The 23,584-nt window shown below is 41.8% G+C and overlaps 1 protein-coding gene across 3 annotated transcripts in view; it reads left to right on the plus strand.

Moving 5' to 3' along the window:
* Nucleotides 1-6,088: 6,088 nt before the first annotated feature.
* The window catches only part of LOC139472259 (apoptosis-inducing factor 3-like), a 62,325-nt gene continuing 44,829 nt past the window's right edge, over nt 6,089-23,584 (plus strand). For 2 of the 3 annotated variants that reach the window (XM_071254662.1, XM_071254660.1), the window contains exon 1: nt 6,089-6,263. The gene's annotated coding sequence lies outside the window, so the exon portion shown is untranslated. Of the gene's footprint in view, nt 6,264-22,289; nt 22,493-23,584 lie in introns of those variants that run through there. The other variant, XM_071254661.1, reaches the window with a different exon arrangement.

The raw sequence follows: 23,584 nt of genomic DNA on the forward strand, positions 1-23,584 counted from the left end.
TGGTTCCCTGACGGCGTGGCTCCCTGGGGACAAGGTTCCCTGGTGGCATGGTTCCCTGGAGACGTGGTTCCCTGGAGACGTGGTTCCCTGGTGACGTGGTTCCCTGACGGCGTGCCTCCCTGGGGACAAGGTTCCCTGGTGGCATGTGTCGCTGCTCATGCTTTCAGTCACTGGTTTGTCTGTCCCAAATTCGAGTATTTACATGCCGCCTTGGTGTGGCTGGAATACTGTTTGCGGCGGCGTATAACAATATTATTTCACTCAAACCACATGAACCTTGTAATTAATGTTCCTTTGTTTGAAAGAGATAATAGATATATTTGCAGACTCCTTATTGATTATACGCGCGTTGTATATTTTTTGAGCGAGTGAGAGTTTGGTTTTATGCTGCTTTCAACATTAGTTCGGTTATACCGTGTGGTTCCTTTGTTTAAATTGACAATATTAATATATGTGACCCCAGCAATGTTGTGAAGAGCCTTTACGCGCTTTGTTCCCGTGAAGATCCGGGGTAGAATAGGTCTTCAGCAACCCATGCTTGCCGTAAAATGTGACTATGCTTGTCCCTTTGGGCACACCAGAAACGTATCTTCGTAAGTTCGAATCCCGGTTCGCCCCGATTATGTTTCTAGGTTTGTCAGCACCATACCCGTGCTCGTCGGTTTCACCAATTGGTAATCATGCGAGACCTGCATCACTTCGGGCTTCCCTCCCACATCAAGCTGACACGCCGTGATATAACTGATATAACTGGAATACTGTTCCACAATCATAGGTTTCTGGCGTGCCCAAGGGACGCAACTCTGCACAGCGAATCGCGGCGTATCAGACGACTGGGCCACCCGTGCCCCCGCCTCTAATAGAAGCCGGGTCAATTGTTCAGTGAAAAAAATAGAAGCCGGGCCTCTAATAGACGCCGGGTCGAGAATTGATTGAGATATATCCACGAACAAAAAATATTTCCATTTCGTGACGATTCGGGACATTCGTGGTCATAGTGAAATGGGGGTATTAATAGAAGCCGGGCCTCTAATTGACGCCGGGTCAAAGGCTTACCCGAAATAAATAGAAGCTCGGGCGTCTAATGGAGGAAATACGGTAACTTCATATATGCAATAAGGCGACCTGTGTGTCTCCGATGACGGACAAATAAGGGTAGCCTTGCTCCAAGGATGGACTTTTTTTGTTTGCAATATTCCAGCTATCTGACCTGGATCTGTAAATAATCGAATCTGGGCCAGATATTTCTGTGACTGACATCATGAGCATCTATCTCCGCAATTGTACGGTGGCCCATAAGGGACATGGAGTCTGCTTTTCAATATTTTGATATTTCACTTACTGTTATCGTAACCTTTTGCAAATTAACATGATTTGTCATACAGATATGTGATAAATTATGTATAAAGAAGATATTGAATCGCTGAAAAGTGAAGCGAAAATGTCAAAAACTAAAATGAAAATGTCAAAAACAAAAATGAAAATACAGAAAAACTATTTCCATCGCGGTGGAAATATTATCTGTTGTCTGTTTTCATTTCATTTTTTGACATTTTCGCTTTTGTTTTTGACATTTTTGCTTCACATTTCAGCGATTCAATAGCTACTTGATAGTACATTTTCCATGTTTTCAGGTGTTTTTGTACATGATTTATCACATATTTGTATGACAAATTTTGTTAATTTGCAAAAGGTAAGTAAAAGTAAGTGAAATATCAAAATATTGAAAAACAGTTTCCAGGGGCCACCGTACAACTGGGATACGAGGACATGCATCAACTGCAATCTTAATACACGCATGGGTTGCAGACATTTCTTGTTCGCATCTTCACTTAGGTGGTGACTGATCTACTTGTATAGGTCTTAAATGGTGTATGGGGCGGTCGAGTAGCCTAGTGGTTAAAGCGTTCGCTCGTCATGCCGAAGACCCGGGTTCGATTCCCGACATGAGTACAATGTGTCAAGCCCATGTCTGGTGTCCCCCGCCGTGATATTGCTGGAATATTGCTAAAAACGGCGTAAAACCATACTCACTCTGTTTATTTCCAGATTCCCATTGTGACTGAGCCACTGTGACGAACTATCCGTCAGATACACCCGCCAACTTGCTGCTCTGCCAGCTCCATTAACTAGTGTGTGGCCATCTATTCCTTATTTATTAGCATTTCGAAAACCTAGGTGTTTATTTTAATCAAACTGCTTGCCAGACTTTCAAACAAGATCATGATTAATATTGTTCTAAGAAGGGTGACAGTTAGAAGTCCGATATTGAATCAAAGAACTTACATGTATCACCAGATAACGTTTTGATATACGTCGACTGTACTTCCCTTTCAGAACACTTTTGTTCGTCAAGGGGTGGTAATTTTAGAAGTTACCTCATATTTTAGTTAAGTCGAACTTTATGTTTTGAAATCAAATCTAACTAGTGATAAAGCTCTCACTCTCAGCCTGGTCAGCGATGGCATCTTCTATCGAAAATAACCCGCACACCATTGCTTCGGGAATACACGCTAGTTTTAAAATCCCGTGTGTGTTTTTCTTTCTATGTTTTAAGAATGTCGCCTAAGAACGATAATTCGTGCATAAATAGTGTCCTTGGGAAGGCATTGTATGGGCGCTTCTTTCTCTTTTTGCGCCGATCAAACTGACGCCACCATGTATCCCAAATTCTGCATAATTCAGCTTCAAACTAAACTCATTCGTTTCCATATGTATTCATAGCCCGAAGTGACAGCGCTCTGAACTATCAAGAGAATCTTAGAGCAGGAGTTCGAGTCTCAAACTAAACAGAAAGATCTTTGTAAAGTTTTAACGGGTTTTATACCATGAGCCGGAGGCGAGTCGGATAAACTATAACGAGAGACACATAAAACCGCATATACCCCTCGTGATCCTACTACAACGAATTTATCTTACCGACATGTTTTAATGTGACATTGTAAAAGAATTAACACCAATTCAAAATTGATAAAAAGCAGCTGTTCGATTGAGCTGAGGTTAACTTGTGCTATGCCGGTTTTTGCTTTGAAGTGGGGGATAAGGGATTTATTCTGCCTCTCAGAAATACACGTGCAGCCTGTATTGCTCGTGACGGGGTATAAAAGATTAATTGCCCCGCTAAGAAATGTATTATTGTCCTCCAAGGCGGGTTACACAGTATTTTATGAAGATCACGTGGACCTATCAGATCTCGTCATTCTGACATGGACTCGTGAAGATCCGGGATGGAATAGGTCTTCAGGAACCCATGCTTGCCGTAAAATGCGACTATGCTTGTTGTAAGAGGCGACAAACGGGATTGGATGGTCAGGCTCGCTGACTTGGTTGATGCATGTCATCGATCCCAATTGCGTGGACCGATGTTAATAATGTCAATCACTGGCTTGTCTGGTCCAGACTCGATTATTTACAGACCGCCGTCAAATACGTGGGATATTGCTAGGTGCGGCGTTAAACAACAAACAGACAAACAGCTAAACAGTTGGGGACACATTGGGCTCAGTCGCACCAAGTCGCTGTGCAGAGTTGCGTCCCTTGGGCACGCCAGAACCCCAGATCGTCGTGGGTTCGAATCCCAGGCCGTTCAGTCGTATACACTGGATAAATGTTGTGTTAACAAAACTCTCCAGGCTAAATATGTTTTGCGTTCCTGATGTCACCACACTTAAGTTTGCAAAGTAAAATATAAGAAACAAACTGTCTTCGATTGGAAATATGCTCTTTTCATTACCGTGCTTGAACGTTTGATTAAATTTAATTCGTCGACATGTTTAGAGACAAATAAAACCAAATATTAACAAGATGACTGGTCGCCATGGTGATGCTGCAATCTGGCGATGCTAGATCAACTCCAAGGATTAAAGGTATTCAGTCAGTTCAGGTAACATCCATACTTAAATAAAGTCCATGCTTGATGTGTGATGAAGAAGATGTAGACATCCCAGGAAACACTCACTCGTCCACTTTACTGGGGCGGTGGGGTAGCCTAGTGGTTAAAGCGATCGCTTGTAACGCCAAAGGTCCGGGTTCGATTACCGACATGGGTACAATGTGTGAAGCCTATTTCTGGTGTCTCCTGTCGTGATTTTACTGGAATATTGCTAAAGGGGCGGTAAAACCATACTCGCTCACTCGTTCCCTCACTCACCCTCTCACCCAATATCTCACCCACCCAAAGTCCCTCTCACAGCATCTCCGACCGACTCATCCACCCGTTCATAGCATCTCCGACTGTCGTCCACTCTCTGACAGCTATGATACAGATATTTGCGGAAACAACTGCATAAAATATTCGGAATGTAAAGAGCCGCAGTCGGCAGGATTGATGCTCTATCACGACGGCTTGTAAACAATCTGTCTCTGACAGGCAAACCCGAGTCCACACACAACGACCGACGCCGTCGCGCCACCATGACATAAATCCGGTCGAACAACATATCTGTCTTCTTTCGTCGGCTTGGGACCCGTAAATATCCGGGGTAGAAAAGGTCTTCAGCAACCCATGCTTGCCGTAAAAGGCGACTAACGGGATTCGGTGGTCAGGCTCGCTGACTTGGTTGATGCATGTCATCGTATCCCAATTGCGTGGACCCGTGAAGATTCCGGGGTAGAATAGGTCTTCAGTAACCCATACTTGCCGTAAAAGGCGACTATGCTTGTCGTAAAAGGCGACTAACGGGATCGGGTGGTCAGGCTCACTGACTTGGTTGATGAATGTCATCGTATCCCAATTGCGTGGATCGATGCTCATGATGTCAATCACTAGATTGTCTGATCCAGACTCGATAATGTACAGACCGCCGTCACATAGCTTGAATATTGCTGAGTGCGACGGAAAACAACATGAAACAAACTGATATAACTGAAATACTGTTCAAAGCGGCGTGAAACCAAACTCACTCACTCACTCAGTTAAAGGGAATTATCACAGCATCTGTTTCTGTGAAGCTCAGTCAGTGACTAAGTGCGACTTTTCCGTCAGTGACACCAAGAGCTCGATCTACGATCCATATCTTAAAGCGCGTGATGGAACGCTGGAAAGGGTAAACAAAGGATATATAAACAAGCAGATCTATAATTGAAAGTTAAATTCAAGAAACATTTTTTGTTTCAGATACAATGTAAGCAAAACGTGGTCGACATACACACGTTAGGATACAACAATTGTTTTACATGTGCTGTATCCGAATTTTCCCCAGGGTCTACATGCATTAAAATCCCGAATATGAGTGTGTGCTTCGCGTATTGCGTTTCTTGTCGTTGTTTACCTTAAAAAAAACCTTTTAGGCCCCGACGTGGGACGACTGCTGCGATTATAAATAGCATTGATGTTGAGGGTTGAAGCACGATACAAATATTGACCAGCACAATGGCACGTCGCTGCGAGAAAATGCGTGACTCAGCGAGACTGTCAGACAGTGACACAACTACCGTATTGTACATGATGAAATACGGTTTTATTACCCGTGTGAATCCTGCTCCAAGGTGAATAGATAAATATGTTAGAAACCATGAAATTCTCAATAGGGGGTCGATAGAGGCTTGATAATAATAGCGAGTGAGTGAGTGAGTTGGGTTTAACGCCGCTTTTAACAGTATTCCAGATATATCGCGACGTGTCTGCTTAATGTGAGAGGAAAGCCCGAAGGTGATGCAGGTCTCAGACGCTTACCACTTCGGTGATAATAATAATATGATGATGATAAAATAATGATGATGATGATGATGATGAAATGGTTTTATATATCACTATAGTAGTAATATTTAATATTTGCAAGGCTGAATCCATATTTGTCCAAAATCTACAAATGGTGACCAATTTACACATGAGTAATTGACCGACCGTTTGATATTCGGGGTAAGAGGGTGCGTGTTTGTGTGGAGACTAGACATTTTTAAGCTACACCAGAAAAAAAACAGATATTTCATATTTAATTAAAACACAAAACTCTTCTTGCAGCATATTACGACGAGCGTCGTCCGTTACGGAATGTCTATTTCCTACGAACTGGGACATATCACCTTCAAGAGACACTACGGTATCTGTCAAATGTTGAACAAAAACATGCTCCTATTGCCTGAAGCAGGGACACAGTGAGGCGCCCACGTTAATAAACTTCGTGAATCATTCATCACTGCGGCGTTCTCACCTGACCCAACCTGGAGCTACCTTGATTACCTCTAATTAGTGGGTCTTATGTAATACTTACGTGGGAACCTGTGGATGTTTACGTGATGTACCTGTAACGCGGACACAACAGGTAAGTTGAGAGTAATTGTTCAGGACACTTAGCATATTACCTGGATTATACCTGACTGTCTGTGTTGTGTTTCATGTTGCATGTCACATTGGAGACTTGAGTATACAGTAAACTACGGTTATAACGAACTCAAAGGGACCACAAATTCTAGTTCGTTATAACCGTAATTCGTTATAAGCATATATACAGCAGAGATACAGCAAATGGCAGGGACCTAAAACCCAGTTCGTTATATCCACCAGTTCGTTATAAGCGTGTTCGTTATAACCGTAGTTTACTGTAGATAGCTTTTATAATGGTGAATCCTTTGCAGTGTCAGCATTTTGGGTCTGAATGAATTACGAGAAAATTTATAACTAAGCGTCACACTGAGTATCCGACATGCGAACCGGAATATTCAGCGTGACAAGCCTATCCCATTATTTCGAGACCCGAGAAGATCCGGGGTCGAATAGATTTCAGCAACCCATGCTTGCCGTAAAAGTCGACTATGCTTGTCCTAAGAGGTGACTAACGGGATCGGGTGGTCAGGTTCGCTGACTTGGTTGATGCATGTCATCGTATCCCAATTACCAGGATCGATGCTCATGATGTCAACACTGGATTGTCTGGTCCAGACTCGATTATTTTGCTGCGTGCGGCGTTAAACAACAAACAAACATTATCTCGAATGGGAACTGACTCTCCGTATTAAGATGTAATTACCAGTGTGGTGAGATATGAGTGAACAGGCAATGTATATATAATCCGTGCGATATGCACCGTTGATACATCGTGTTTTATGATGAACAAGTAGCTCCATGTACGAGGGAGAAAAGCTACGCGCATTGATAACGGAGCATGTCAATTTGATCTGACAGAATTTATTGAGAGCATTTGAAGTTTTGCTTTGACCTAAATATAGGGGTCTGTATTGCCACATGTATGCTGTAAGTCTCACCAATAATAACCAAACAGAATATGTATGCATGTTTAAAATGAAATTAATATATTTAAAATGAAATAGTTTTTCTTCTACTGCCAACACCCTCGCTGTTCGTATGCCATTGTTCTCCTGAGCTCAAATATGACGCCGTGGGCTATAAAAAAAGGACTTAATCATGACTGTCATTATGACGCCATACATCTGACTGTGTGATGCATGTATTCACGTGGGTTGTATCGTAATAAAAGAAGAACGTTTTTTCGGGTTCTGGGCCGGGAGAGCGAAACCTAGCCATGATCAACTCTAAAATCTCTTCGCTTTCGTGAAGCTACAGTAAGACTGGTCACGCTACAGTAAACACGGGGATATTGCTGTACCGGGACTCTCAAATTACAAGAAAAACACAGAAATGCGTATACCGTAATTACAGTAGTAATTTATTAGATGCTGAAGAATAGTATAGTTGCACAAAAGTACTTTACATTTAACAAATTTAATAACTCTGATACTTAAATATTTCAGAAGATGTACGTTATAATTTCTACAAAAACAAACAATAACATATCTTAAAATATAATGGTAAATACATAAATACATTCTATAATAAATTTGCGGTTGCACTGGCATACACGTTGTGTTCAAGTCATTCACTCCAAGTGGATCAGGTCACCAACGTGATCTGTGTACTCAACGTCGCCGATGACGTTGTTGACGAGATTGTCTTTCAGAGCCTGAACAAGTGCTGACCACCTCTCACGGTATCAACCATGGTCACTCCAACTTGTGCGTTAGCCATTTTGGACATAGATAACTTACTTACTTACTTACTTACTTAGATTTGGAATAGATGCCAATGGGGTTGGGAGGAGAATTAAGGGAGCTGGGTATGGTGGATGTTTGTTTGTTTATGTGATTTTGATTTGGTAGAATATTGTGTTTTTAGATGCGTTTTATTAGTTCCGTTTTGTTCCAACTGTATTTTTTTTTATTACGAAACGACTCTCTAGTAAATCTACTCTCCTGTCCACGGGCGCTAGTCTAAACTACGGCAATGCGGTGTTTTTATAGCAATTACTCATTTCTCGCCTTCGTAGGACAAATAACCCAACTTGGGTTTTCGCTTTACTGATACTAGGGAAAATTGGATTTTCGCTAACCCGGCACGACACCGTTTTTTCGCATGAATGCCTCAAGCCATATACAAAATAATATTATACACGCAGCCAGTAGGAGACCCGTGAAGATCCGGGGTAGAACAGGTCTTCAGCAACCCAAGCTTGCCGTAATAGGCGACTAAGAGGCGGTGCATGTCATCGTATCCAATTGCGTAGATGGATGCTCATGATGTCAATCACTGGATTGTCTGGCCCATACTCGATTATTTACAGACCGCCGTCATACAGCTTGAATATTGCTGAGTGCGGCGTTAAACAACAAACAAACAGCCAAAAGGCACATTATACCATAGATAATACATAAATGAAAAAATACAAACAGACAATAGCTATGGAAGGTGATTAACAACCAGTTTTCCTTTATAAATAGACATATAATAAGTAATGTGATAATACTTACCTGACGACACCCTATTGTTTAGTGGGGGACATCGAGACTCTGCTTGGAAAACGTACTGGGTAAGTAAGCCGCAGTCAATAATATCCCAGCTATATCACGGCCTTCTAAACACTTGAGTCTGGACCAGGTAAACCAGTGGTTGCTATCATGAGCAACGAACCACACCAGGGCACGGTGACCCACAGCCAGGTCACATAAAACAATCATACGATCTTCAGGGGACGGTTCGTACATGTTATGAGAGCGGAAGGTCGGTGGTTCGATCACCGGCCGCGTCATACGAAAGCTGTTACAAATATGCTACTTGTTGTTACCCTGCATGGCGCTTGGCATTAGCGGGATAAAACAAGGACTGGTCGGTCCGGAGTCTGTATACTGTGTCTGAGTGGGGTATTCATGTTAAACTGCGGCATGGTATCTCTGTGGGCTAACACTATAAAACCAACATTAGTTCGGACTAGCACAAGCACACACCGACGCCGCACGTGTGCATGCGCGATGCTATAAATTGCAATAACCTGGAAGGCGACATTAAAGCCGATTCACCTCACGATCACCTCCAAAAGGTAAGCTTATATCCTGAGCATCGACGCATATTTAAAGTTAACTAAATATATGACATGTGATTCTCGTAAAGCTGACATATTCAAGTCTTGTTTATGGCGACCTTTCTGGTTCTCTGTACGGGCTGCCTCGAGATCTCCTGCATTGTGAGATAGCGGTGATCACGCCGAGAGTTTACGAGACATTGCGAGATTCATGCCAATATTGTTATTTAAACTCTTTTGTCACGTCCGTGGGGACATAAAACTTTTGAAATATCAAACCAGCTTATTTAGACATGATGCTTTATCAAGGCCGATTGCTAATATCGTCATACAGCATTTCTCCACACAATGGTAATTTTGACACATCCTCCATTTCGACACACTGGTTATCTTGTTATCCCCCTAACATTGCCAAGCTCGACACCCCGAAAGATGTGCTATATATGAATTTGTAGGATTGCAGAAATAATACGCACATTAAATGTACTAAAATAGTGGCTTTAGACGAGATGTCGATGCTCGTATAAATATCAGGTGATGCTCGGAGATACATCAGCAGCTACTACTACAGCTGCTACTACCACCACCACTATTACCACTGCTCCTCCTGCTGCTGCTGCTACAACTACTACTACTATTGCTGCTCCTACAACTACTACTACTTCTACTACTACTATTGCTGCTACTACTACTACTACTACTACTACTACTGCTAATACTATTGCTGCTGTTACTACTACTACTTATATTGCTGCTACTACTACTACTATTGCTGCTGCTACAACTACTACTACTACTACTACTACTACTACTACTGGGGCAGCGGGGTAGCCTAGTGGTTTAATCGTTCGCTCGTCACGCCGAAGACCCGGGGTTCGATTCCCCACATGGTTACAATATGTGAAGTCCATTTCTGGTGTCCCCTACGTGATATTGCTGGAATATTGCTAAAAGCGGCGTAAAACCTTACTCACTCATTTCTTCTACTACTACTACTACTACTACTACTACTACTACTACTGCTGCTGCAAATACTACTGCTACTACTATTACTACTACTTCTTATGCTACTGCTGCTACTACTACCACCACTTTTACTAGCACCAGCCAATGTGAATTTTATAAAACCGTATTGCCCTTCGGATAAGAAACTTTAAATACATATGATATGACATCGTGTCACTGTCACATGCAAATGTATACCATCCTACCTCGTTATAACGGTGTCTTTTGGCAAGGCTATCTGAAAGTAAATAAATTTGCATTAGCTAGTATGTATGTTATTTCGCAATCTCAGCTTATGGGGTAGGGAGAATTTGATTATCCTCGTTCGCCGTGATCTAGATATCAAAGCATCCGTTGTCTTGGAGACAGTGCTATAATACATGTATTTGCGGAAACAACTGCAGGAACCATCTTGAAGGTAAAGCATGAATGAGGGTGAATGTTGCGTCGTGCCGCAGGCGGGTCTATTAAGCTACATCAGTATTTAATCTTCTCAGAGCCAGCCAAACCAGAAGGCGACTCCACGAACACGGGCCGACGCCGTCGGGACACGGTGTCATATAACGAGACGGGATAAGCATGTACCTCTTTATCTCATTAATCAACGTTTGCAACACGTGTCAGCTACGTCCTCGCTTATCCGGGGTATTAAATATCCATCTATTATGATTAATGCCATTCACCATCACAGCCTCGTTTCGAGTCCGATTTGTAAGGCACGATGCTGAAAATAGCGTCCAGTCAAACTACTCGCAAGGGCGAGAGAAAGTCTGGCTGTGCAACGTTTGAACTACGAGGGTTATAGCTACTACTACTACTACTACTACTACTACTACTACTACTACTAGTACTACTACTCATACCATTACTACTACTACTACTACGTCTACTACTATTACTACTACTACTCATACCATTACTACTACGTCGACTACTATTACTACTACTACTACTCATACCATTACTACTACTACTCCCTCTACTACTACTGCTACTACTAATCATACCATTACTACTACTACTACTACTACTCATACCATTACTACCACTACGTCTACTACTACTACTCCCTCTACTACTACTACTCATACCATTACTACCACTACGTCTACTACTACTACTCCCTCTACTACTACTACTCATACCATAACTACAACTACTACGTCTACTACTACTCCCTCTACTACTACTACTACTACTACTACTCATACCATAACTACTACTACTACGCCTACTCCCTCTACTACTACTACTACTACTCATACCATTACTACCACTACGTCTACTACTACTACTCCCTCTACTACTACTACTACTCACACCATTACTACCACTACGTCTACTACTACTACTCCCTCTACTTCTACTGCTACTACTACTACTAATCATACCATTACTACTACTACTCATACCATTACTACCACTACGTCTACTACTACTACTCCCTCTACTACTACTACTCATACCATTACTACCACTACGTCTACTACTACTACTCCCTCTACTACTACTACTCATACCATAACTACAACTACTACGTCTACTACTACTCCCTCTACTACTACTACTACTACTACTACTACTCATACCATAACTACTACTACTACGCCTACTCCCTCTACTACTACTACTACTCATACCATTACTACCACTACGTCTACTACTACTACTCCCTCTACTACTACTACTACTCACACCATTACTACCACTACGTCTACTACTACTACTCCCTCTACTTCTACTACTACTACTCATACCATAACTACTACTACTACGTCTAATACTACTACTCCCTCTACTACTACTACTACAAATTGTAGCTGATGACGTCACTTCCGGAACAAAGCTTTGGAGGCGAACGGTTCCAGGGTGTTGGTGTTAATAAAACTGAGATATACTACACTGGTTTTTGAGGGTATGGTGTACCGGGGCTATCTACTGCCGCGAAATCCCCTCGGGAGTGGAGGTAAAAAAGGGAGGTAACTAACGTGTCAAATTGCAGCCACTTCACATGTTGAGATTCACAATAATAATGAATTATGAAGAGTTAATAAACGCCCCGAGGTATTCACTGCAATGTGAACGTCCTTAGATGCACTAGGTTTCACACATGATTATATGCCCGATAGGCCAGTTAACTGGTTCAAATCAATCAGGTTACATCGCCATGACCCTGTTAAACACGACGCTTGAAGACAGCCTGCATATTGCGTTCGATAGCATCTGGTTCAATAAATTAGAATATACGAACACATTCAGACTTTGTTGCTATAATGGCAAATATTTTGAAGGGAATCGCGTATAACTAAAGTAAATGTTTTAATTTCAAAGCATCTGAAAATGATCTATAAGCTTAAACAGCAGGTCATTCTAAGACATGGCATGGCGATAAGGCAGACAGATGGACAGATATTTTATTAACGTCTCACTTCATGTACGGCATTATAAAACACACACAAAACATTAACAGATAAAAGCACATGCATAACTCCTTGTGGAATTACGATCGACTAAATACAAACATGTACACAATAAATAAATAAATAAATAAATAAATAAATAAATAAATAAATAAATAAATAAATAAATAAATAAATAAATAAATAAATAAATAAATAAATAACATGGCATATAGGAATAAAAAGTACCTTAACGATAATACATACATGGAAGAAAAGAAAGACGGTTTCGGAAACACTCCTAACACATTCAATGGTGGACATTAAACTAATTAGCCCCTGTACATCAATACAGTACAGTGACGACTGTAACTTGCTGGACCCGTATCACAAAGTGATCTTAGAGCTAGGACAGGCTTATTTCGCTGTAGATGAAGGAAAGTTGGGACAGTTTCAGTAACAAGACCCCCGTAGACCAGACTCTAGGTTCCACGGGCGATCTTAACGACCCAACATATTATGTTCAATTTTACGTGTGGAAATTACGATGTCTTAGCGTTGAGAGGCCGCCAGCATGGTCTAGTGGTTATAGCATCTGCCCGGAGGTTCAAACTCCGCCCGCGTCATACCAAAAGACACTAAGAGATGGTACCTGTTGTTACCCTGCCTGGCGCTCGGCACTAAGGGGCTAAAAGAAGGACTGGTCGGCCTGGAGGTTCAAACTCCGCCCGCGTCATACCAAAAGACTCTTAATGATGGTACTTGTTGTAACCCTGCCTGGCGCTCGACAGTCGTAGCTGAGATCACTCTCTGAATGCTAACCACAGATGATGAGGGCGATGTAATGGGCGCATCTTTCATTATCCTCTTCCCAAACAATATTTCGAAAAATCGGTAACAAGTATTATTTCGCGAGTATATCCAGACACTGTTTATAATGGCTTGTCAACTATGTGACTTGTTAGCTCCTCATCGCCTGGGGCTCGTCATGTTTACGTCCAACCTGCTTCCTTGTCGGGCGTCGTGTCAGGTCAGTGGAAATTTAGAGTTGTTTTTACTGCTTGAAGTGTTACACGAAGCTTACATATAGCGTGAGAAGTTACACGTGAACTGTTATATAACATGTAATGGATTAGAAAACTGTATCTGTCATACCCTCGGACCCTCGGTAGCCCCGCCATGGCTTGATTTGGTAGTATACTGTTATGGCAATCTCACGTTCGGCTATTTCCGGAATGCCTGTTGGCAGATTGCATTCGTGTGGGGTTTGTTTGTTTGTCTGTTGTCTAGCGCCACCCGCAGCAATATTAAAGCTATATGACGGCGGACTGTAAATAATAGAGTCTGGACCAGACAATCCAGTGATTGACATGAGCATCTATCCACGCAATTGGGATACGATGACATGCATCAACCAAGTCAGCGAGCCTGACCACCCGATCCCGTTAGTCGCCTCTTACGACAAGCATAGTCGCCTCTTACGACAAGCATGGGTTGACCTATTCTACCCTGGTTCTCACGGGCTCGGTGTGAAGGTGTGCGGGTGCGTGAGGTAGGAAGCGCTGGTACACTAGGGGGTGATGGGCTAGCCTAGTGAGTGAGTTAAAATATAACGTCGCATCGGCATTATGTCAGCCATATACGACGTGGCTAGGATCGTGGTTAACCCTCTTGGTGCCACGGGACCATATATGGTCCCTCACTTTTCACACCCGCATAGTGCCAGGGGACCATATATGGTCCCGAGAAAATGCCTTTTTTAAACTGTGAATTTTGATATTTAACACTGAGTGCGCAAAGTCAAAACTATAACCATCATCACCCCAATCATCTTAGCTTTAACGTCGTGTAACTCATACTTTATACAATGCTACGGATTGCGAAATATGGCGAGATTAGTAAAATATTATTTTTAATTTGACGTTTACACGATATACGGCTTTTGCATTGGACGAGAGGTCGGTCACATGACCGCGAAATTGACGTTCATAAGTGTATGAAAGACAATTTGACGTTCATACGTTTTTCACGAGACCGTGTTCTTGAAATGACGTAAACACTGACGGACTACTTCCACATTCCTGGGGAAACCCCTGGGAATTCCCTAGCACGAAAACATACATAAGCATTATTTCTGATCATTTAGAACCTTTAATCTTGGTCTCAGCAATTCAGTATACATTGAGAAACGTAAGAGAGCTTGACTGCATGATTGTTTACGAATTTCCTCGCAACGGCCCATCCTAATGAACAAACGAAAAAATGCACATCCCAACTATCGTCAGTATCGACTCGATCTGTGTCTAGGCTGACAGTGACCGTCTCCAGCAATCTACGAATTTACCTTGGTGTCTGTTTGACGCATCTTTAATCACCTTTTAATAATCGGTTAGTTGATCAATGATGACTAACACATGTAACCGCCACAGGTTCATTAACAACTTCGGAAATCCTCCCGTCACGTTTAACGTGTCTGCCATTTTGACGTCTTGTACTTGATGTAAATGTATAACGACGCGCTGTCATTGTGACTGACTTACTGAGGTAGTTCATTACAGACCTTTCTCATCTAATGGGGATATTATATGAACACATGCGTTGCGTTAGATGTTTCTGAAGAGCAAGTGCTGCATCCATTCGCTCATGTCACCTCTCTTTTTGGGGAACTATTTTATTCCGCGATATAGCTGGTTGTTGTATGGCTGTCAGTGTAAACATGAAGACACACGTGCTAAATAAAATTGTGATCTTGGCCTACATCCTTTGAGGTAAGAAATTGTGATAAAAAATTATAAGAATTGACTTTCACTTTGTGTGAGTTCATTGGATTATGAACCTTCATAGAGTGAGGGCCAAACATTGTATTATGAACCTTCATAGAGTGAGGGCCAAACATTGTATGGCCCTCACTCTATGAAGGTTCATCATAATCCAATGAACTCACACAAAGTGAAGGTCAATTCTAAGTGGCTACCGCTCTTCGCTGCCTTTTTCTGCCATGTTTGAACACCAAGCGAATGACGGCGAATTTTGATTATGCACCAATGTCACATACACGTAAATATTTTCAGACAAAATCCTTGTTCATCAGAAAAAATATGACCTGAGTGGTCAGAAAGACATATTTTTCCCAACTGTATACTTATTCACGTAAATACAATTCTGTTCACTCCTTTATGAACAAGTTTATTTACACGTTTTGTATATTTTTATCGACTATCGGTAATGGCGGAATGGTCGGTAAGCAGGAGAAAACGACAGTGTATATTTCATCCGTTCATTGAATGAATTTATAACCATCATCACCCTAATCATCTCAACGTTAATATCGTTTTACTCATATTTTATGCAGTGCTACGGATTGCGAAATATGGCGAGATTAGTAACGTGGTTACCGCGCTTCTCGATCTTTTTCTGCCATGTTGAACTTCATGCGAATGAAGGCAATTTTTTATTATGCACCGTTGTCACATACAAATAACTATTATTATATCGGACAGCCAATTTGAAAAAAGAAATCTGATCGGACTGGTCAGAAAGATTCACTAGTCCACACTGTACAGTTATTGGCGTAAGAGTACTAACGTTTAGTCGGCCACGGAAGTTTTTTGTTCAAGTATTGCATATGTTTATCGACTGTGTGTCATGGCGATTTAGCACGGCGCTACATACAAACCGACAGTGCAGATTGTCTTTTTGTTTATGATGCTGATTTACAGAAAATATTCAAATCAAAGATACGGAAAGATAGCTATAATCGTTAATATTAAGTTGGTATAGTGTATATTTATGGGCAGGAGGTTCATGATCAAAACCTAAACATTGAATGAATAAGTCCGAAGTGATCGACAGGGCACGTTCGCATCACAGCTGTGCCGCGATTTCTTGTTTACCGGTTGCCCTACATACTCGCCCGTTCAGACAAATAATTGCTACTTTTTTCATATGAAATGACTAAGAGTCATGTGTGATTGCTCAAACTAGCTGACCGTGTGAGTGACTTGCCCTATCTGTTTCACATTTTGTTGCAAATGGAGATTTTAAAAGTGTGGCCACGACATCTAACGTGAGTCGACGCCATATTGTAAACAAATTGTGTCAAGGTCGGTTCAACATGTGGTAGCTCGGGCCCCGTTTCTGTCGATGGTACACGCGATACAAACATAATGCAACTGCTGAAAACATCAACATAACTTCTACAATGATACCAGCAATACCTTTTTGCATTTGTATTAACCGCTTATGGATACGATGTGTTGTAAAGTTCGATTTCGATTTGTTTTTCCTTTCATTGAAACTATGATAATGGCGCTGTGATTGGTTTGCTGAAATAGTATTTTCCATGAGTCTAATGTACATAGTACATGCTGTGATTGTAGAAGATAATTGATAATCAATTGTGTATGCATATATATCATCAAATACACATTACTCATCTCTTCAGAAAATGGAATATTTTATAGCTCGTTTTCAAACATTCTGCCATGGATATTAGATAAAAAAATAATATTAGATTTACAAATTATTTATGTACACTGTACTCTCGATTAACGTATGATAATCTATTGCAAGTCTTCAACTCTTATTTGATATGTCATCGGAAATGTCAGCAATGAGTAAAATTAATTTTATTTCGTTACAATCTGCAATTTTATTCAAATAGGCTAATAGACGCCGCTGTGAATTTGTCGTCTGAACAGCTGCGCGTTATTTGACCTCGCGTGTTGTGACGTGGATGACGTCACATGAAACAGCTGATCTAATGTTGTGGTAGTATAATGGATACACGTGGTTTCCTTTTCCAAATAACAATATTCACTTTGACTGAACTAGAAAGCATTATCTAGTACATCACGTTTGGAAAATGTCTACGGCAACCGACGAGTGAATGAGACCGCATATCATTTGACGAACAGTGTTAGAATATTTGGCGCAGTTTTCTAATTTTGGTATGTTGACATGTGCTTTTCATATCTGTTTGAATGCTTGATATTCAAAAATATAATGTGCATTTAGTTGAGTACGGTGAGAAAGCTGTCAAAATGGATCCAATATTAAACAACCTAGATTTTTAATATTTTAGCTTCATCTATTGGAATCTCGAATGGTTCGATTTATAACATAAACAGTAAAAGTAATTAGATCTACTCACAATATATAGATAATCAATTTCTGAAAGACAAAAAGTTTTCAGTGTAAATGTGATTTCGTTTTGATGTTTTATATAGTTATATTTATGTCTTTTTTTCACTTTGCATTATCTAAATTACCAAACACTTCGACCAGTGACATAGTAGTAATTAGATTCTACTTTGTTTTGTATCCTAAGTATGAAATAGATATTTTTTTAAAATAAATGTTTGTCTAAGAGCAAAATCAATGCATTCTTGTGGGTTTTTTTTTCACCATTTTAATTTGTATATCTTCCCTCCAAGCTGTAGTTTAGCTAGGCCAAAATTAAGAAAAAAAGGAAAGACATAATAAACCATTTTTATTAAAGATTTTGCTGGTTAAATTTTCGAAGTTCAATACCAAGAATATATTTTTCCTTTTATGACAAATAATTCTATTACTTTCATTGACCTACGATCATTATCTATTTCAAACTTTTCCTTCAGTAGAATGGGATGGAATGGGAAACTAGTGGCAATAAACTATCACGTATGTCCTTAAATGGACTGGTCATACAAGTATATTTTGAGCAAAGGTCTAAGTTAGGCAGCCAAGTGCGAAATACGAGCTGATACGAGGATGTATGTTTTCTGGTGGCCATAGTGAAACGATGACATATGGCGCCCGAGTTGCGAGTGATCGAAAATAGGTTTGTTGAATAGATTTGCTGCCCATGAAAACGTTTCAACAATTTTGATTGAATCTACATGTACTTACTCTTGGGTGGTGTTACGTTAGTATAATCTTGTTAATTATTAAGAAATAATAATGATGCCCGATATTGAGCGATGTCAATTTGAGTATTGTTAGGGCTGTTTAGCGATCTTTCACATTTTGTCCTTTGAAAATGTACGATGTCAATTAATTACCCCGAAGTTATTTTTATAACTAATAAAAGAGCACGTTCACTGAAACATACATGGACGTAACCGGGATTTCTTCAAGATATACATTCCAAACTGTCATTCGTTTTGTGACATAATCTTTGAAACAGTCTGCGTATGAATTAATCACGACCACTTCCGTCAATTTTGTTTTGACATCAAAAACACGCACAATTTCATCGGGATTTTTTATCGGTAAATATAACTCACGGAAAATTTGCAGTGAATGTGTACTCCCCCATAAATATCATATGTCTATCACTGTTAGGACATGTACTTGCCAATGATATGAATTATTGGTCATTTAGATTTCAAACAAGGGCGCTTACTTGACTTTGCTTGCCATATTCAGGTGCGTCCATATTACGATTAATGTGGAAAAGTAGGAAACTTATAATACCAGCACTTTTATTGATGGCTGGGCAGTGCATAGATCTTTTGGATTTGGTGACTTTAGATACTGTTGGAAAGACAATCAACTCGAGTTGCATGTTATACAATTTGGTTACACTGTGTGAAGAAATGAAGACGTTGAAGCGCTTTTGATACAATGTATACGTTTTTGTAACCGCGACGTCAGCACAGTGCGGCACTGAGCGGTTTGCAGGCTGACTGACGTCTAGGCACCATGATGGTTAATTGTTAAATCGTCACGCCGAAGCCCCGGGTTCGATTCCCACATTGGTACAATGTGTGAAGGCCATATCTGGTGTCACCTGCCGTGGTATAGCTCGAATATTGCTAAAAGCAGTGTAACACCATACTCACTCACTCACTCACTCACCCGCTCACTCTTGTATACTAAAACTAAACCTAAACCTATTTCAACAAAATGACATGATTACTCAAAGCAAATTTCCAAATCACACGCGTCAAGTACACGTTTTACTGAAGGTCTTCCTGTCTGTGGGTGTGGCTTGATGGCTTCCTTTAAGTAGAGGTATTCTGTACTGGTGCAGTCAGCATCATGACGGTGGTCGGTCAGACGGAGTCTGGATCAGACGAGCCGGTGGTCGATAGCACGATCAACGACAACTCAATCGGGATTTACGATTTCAATCACGTGGTAACTACCAGGTATTCATTTTAGGAGTGAATAGGTTTGGTTAACGCTACTTTTAGTAATATTCCAGCATTATTACGCCGCGGAGTCCAAGAAATGGGTCCCATACATTGTACCCATGCCGAATCAAACCCCGGACTTCGGCCTGACGTGCGAACGCTTTAACCACTAGGCCACTCCGGGCTGTCGGGTAGCCTAGTGGTTAAAGCGTTCGCTCGTCACGCCGAATACCTGGGTTCGAATCCCGACACGGGTACAATGTCTGAAGCCCATTTCTGGTATCCCCCGCCGTGATATTGCTGGAATGTTGCTAACAGCGGCGTGATATCATACTCACTCACTCACTAAGCCACTCCATCGGACTCTAATGATATGGTTTGGTTGTTTTACGCCGCACTCAGCAATACTTCAGCTATATGACGGCGGTCTGTAAATAATCGAGTCTGGGCCAGACAATCCAGTGATTAATATCATGAGCATCGATCCACGCAATTGGGATCGATGACATGCTTCAACCAAGTCAGCAAGCCTGACCACCCGATTCCGTTAGTCGAAAGCATGGGGTACTGGGGACCAATTCAACACGGGACAGTAATGGGCAAAATATACGCTTACCAAGAACAGCCATTTGTCATGATTCTTAGCCTGGATACTTTGTCCGCCATGGGTCAGAGGCCCACAGAGGTATGTCTGTGGGGGCGGCAACATCCCCGGCAACTTACACCCTGGAGTTGAGGATTGTGTGTTACGTAATCGTGGATGACAAATGTGCTCGTGCATACCGCTGTGGTGGCGTCCTTAACGAAGACGCCTTTAAACTAATTGGGCACTTGGTGACTACCAACACAGGGAGGTGAACGGGGAGGTGAGTGGAAATGGAGAATAGTTTCAGGATTATTTCACTTATATGGCAACGTACATGCACGTGTGTGTTTGTGTGGCTGCGTGTACTAGTCCGGACTAAGGCCTATTTTATAGTCCTACTCCATTGAGATACCATGCCGCAGTTTAACATGAATACCCCACTCAGACACAGTATACTGACTCTGAGCTGACCATCCGTGGTTTTATCACATTAAATGCCAAGCGCCAGGCAGGGTAACAACAAGTACCATCTTTTGGTGTGACGCTGCCAGGGATCGAACCATCGAACTTCCGGTCTCCGGGCAGACGCTCTATCCACTAGACCACGGAGGTCTATGAAAGTCCGGGTTCGATTCCCCACATGGGTACAATGTGTAAAGCCTATTTTATGGGTCCCCCGTCGTTGTATTACTGGAGAATTGCTGAAAGCTGCGAAAATCCATTCTCACTTACTCACTGCTACGGATAGGCTTGGGTAACCCCTATCTTGTATATTGAGCTAGCAGGAATAACACGATTCTGGGGGAAAACGTTTGGCTGGAAAGTCGGTGGCGTAATAACCTGCACGTGATGCACGTGCTTTGTGTTTTAAGTGAAATTGATGCATTGGTCAGTGACTGCATGAGAAGTCCATGGACGGTACCTATTTAACTATTTAACTTTCTTCGCACGTGGGTTAGAACTTTCAGAAGGTAAAATATGCCGTTCTTGAAAAAAAAAGCGCCGATCTCTACATTGGTAGGACTAGAAGTACCAAAAGATGGTACTTGTTGTTACCCTGATTGGCGCTCGGCATTAAGGGGCTAAAACAAGGACTGGTCGGCTCGGAGTCAGTATACTGTGTCTGAGTGGGGTATTCATGTTAAACTGCGGCATGGTATCTCAGTGGGCTAGCACTATAAATCGGCATCAGTCCGGACTAGCGCGCGCACGCACACACACACACACACACACACACACACACACGTGCAATAATCTTGGACGCGACGTTAAACCCAATTTCACCTCACCATTCGCTGCCAGAGTTGCGTACCACGCCTGAAACCTATGACTGGGGGTTCAAATCCGGGTTCGCCCCAATTATGTTTCTAGGTTTGTAAGCGTCACACCCGTGCTCGTGGGTTTCACTGAAGTGGGTGTTGAAGAAAATTGAATTGTTATGGCTTGTAGCCCAGAGGGTAAAACATGCGCTCGTCGCACCGAATAACAAGTTCGGTTCCCTGCATGGGATAGACTCGATTAATTACAGACCGCCGTCATGTAGCTGGGCTATTTCAAATTGCGACCTTAAACGACATTCACTCACCCGTTCAGTGACATCTGTGATATAGTTGGAATAGTATCAACTGTGGACCTTAAAACAGTCACACACCCCTACCCCCACACACATATCCCCTTTTCAGCAGCAACTACACTCCCCTTTTCAAGTCTTAAAGGGGAGGAGACATGAGGGCTCCTTTATAGAATTATTTTTATCTAACCTCAATACATAACAATGTTTGACTGTGTAACGTCTAGGCATTCACTTGCGGACTGAATGAGACTACTGCTCGTTCAGTGTGTACACCCTACTGCTGCGTGGATAGACGGACTCGATAGAGAGACATGTAACGTGCGGTCAAGAAGCTGACTGAGCTTGGGTTTGTTTACTCGCAGCTAGCAAGCCGGAGGGGTTCATTTTTTAGGACTTTGTTTTCAAGTTATGCTGACCTGAACACACATGTTACGTGAGAATAGATGTCAAGGGAGGCTCATCTGTTTAAATTACTGTCTCAGTATCCTACTCAAGTGGAGGTAGGTTTGTTTTCAGCTCCTAGCGCTAGTGTGTTATTATTTACGATTTGTGGAGGGGCAGAAACAGGATATGGCGACGCGGGTCAAGGATCTCTACTACCGTTGTTCTAGACACGAGCACGGGTATACGTCTGTGAAACAAATGATCTCTGCTACCGTTGTTCTAGCCACGAGCACGGGTATGCGTCTGAGAAACAAAGGATCTCTACCACTACTTCTGGTCTGGCCACGAGCGCGGGTATGCATCTGAGAAACAAAGGATCTCTACTACCGTTCCGTTCTGGCCACGAGCACGGGTATGCGTCTGAGAAACAAAGGATCTCTGCTACCGTTCTGGTCTGGCCACGAGCCCAGGTATTCGTCTGAGAAACCAATGATCATAATCAGTGCAAAACAATTAGTGAATGTCAAAGGTCAACAATTTTCCAGCTACTAGGACGGACCCAGGATTTTAAAAAGGGAGAGGGGGTCATCTGTAACTTTAATGGGGGCAGGGGGTTGTTCTAACCACGAGCACGGTAGCCAGCCATAAACAGAGATCAAGGATACTACATCCCTCCAGCTTACCATGATCTCATCAGCTCGCCAAAACAACACTGAACTATTATCTCCCAACTGGTTTCCCATACATTCCTTTTTAGTAATCCTTGTGTTAATCCCATACCCATCAATCACTGTACATCAACCCTATCTCTTGTATAAACTTGTTTATCATAACTACCTATCAATCAGTGTACATCAACCTTATCTGTTATATAAACATCTATCTATTGTTATGTATATATATCATGCTCATACCTAGTTTGTACATCATTTGCTTGATAACGATGTTAGAATCTACACCGAAACGACGCCCAATTGTAATAAAGAAGTTGCTCATCCATAACAATTTTGTCTTAGTTACCATTCCAACTTCTAAATGCCACTCAAAGAAGTTATTTGTTTGTTGTTTAACGACGCACTCGGCCACATTCAGTTATATAGCGGCGGTCTATAAATAAACGAGTCTGGACCAGACAATCCAGAAACTGACATCATGAGCATCGATCTACGCAACTGGGATACGATGACATTCATCAACCAAGACAGCGA

The sequence above is a fragment of the Haliotis cracherodii genome, unplaced genomic scaffold (genome assembly GCF_022045235.1).
Source record: "Haliotis cracherodii isolate W230 unplaced genomic scaffold, xgHalCrac1.p SCAF_24, whole genome shotgun sequence".
Lineage (NCBI taxonomy): Eukaryota > Metazoa > Mollusca > Gastropoda > Lepetellida > Haliotidae > Haliotis > Haliotis cracherodii.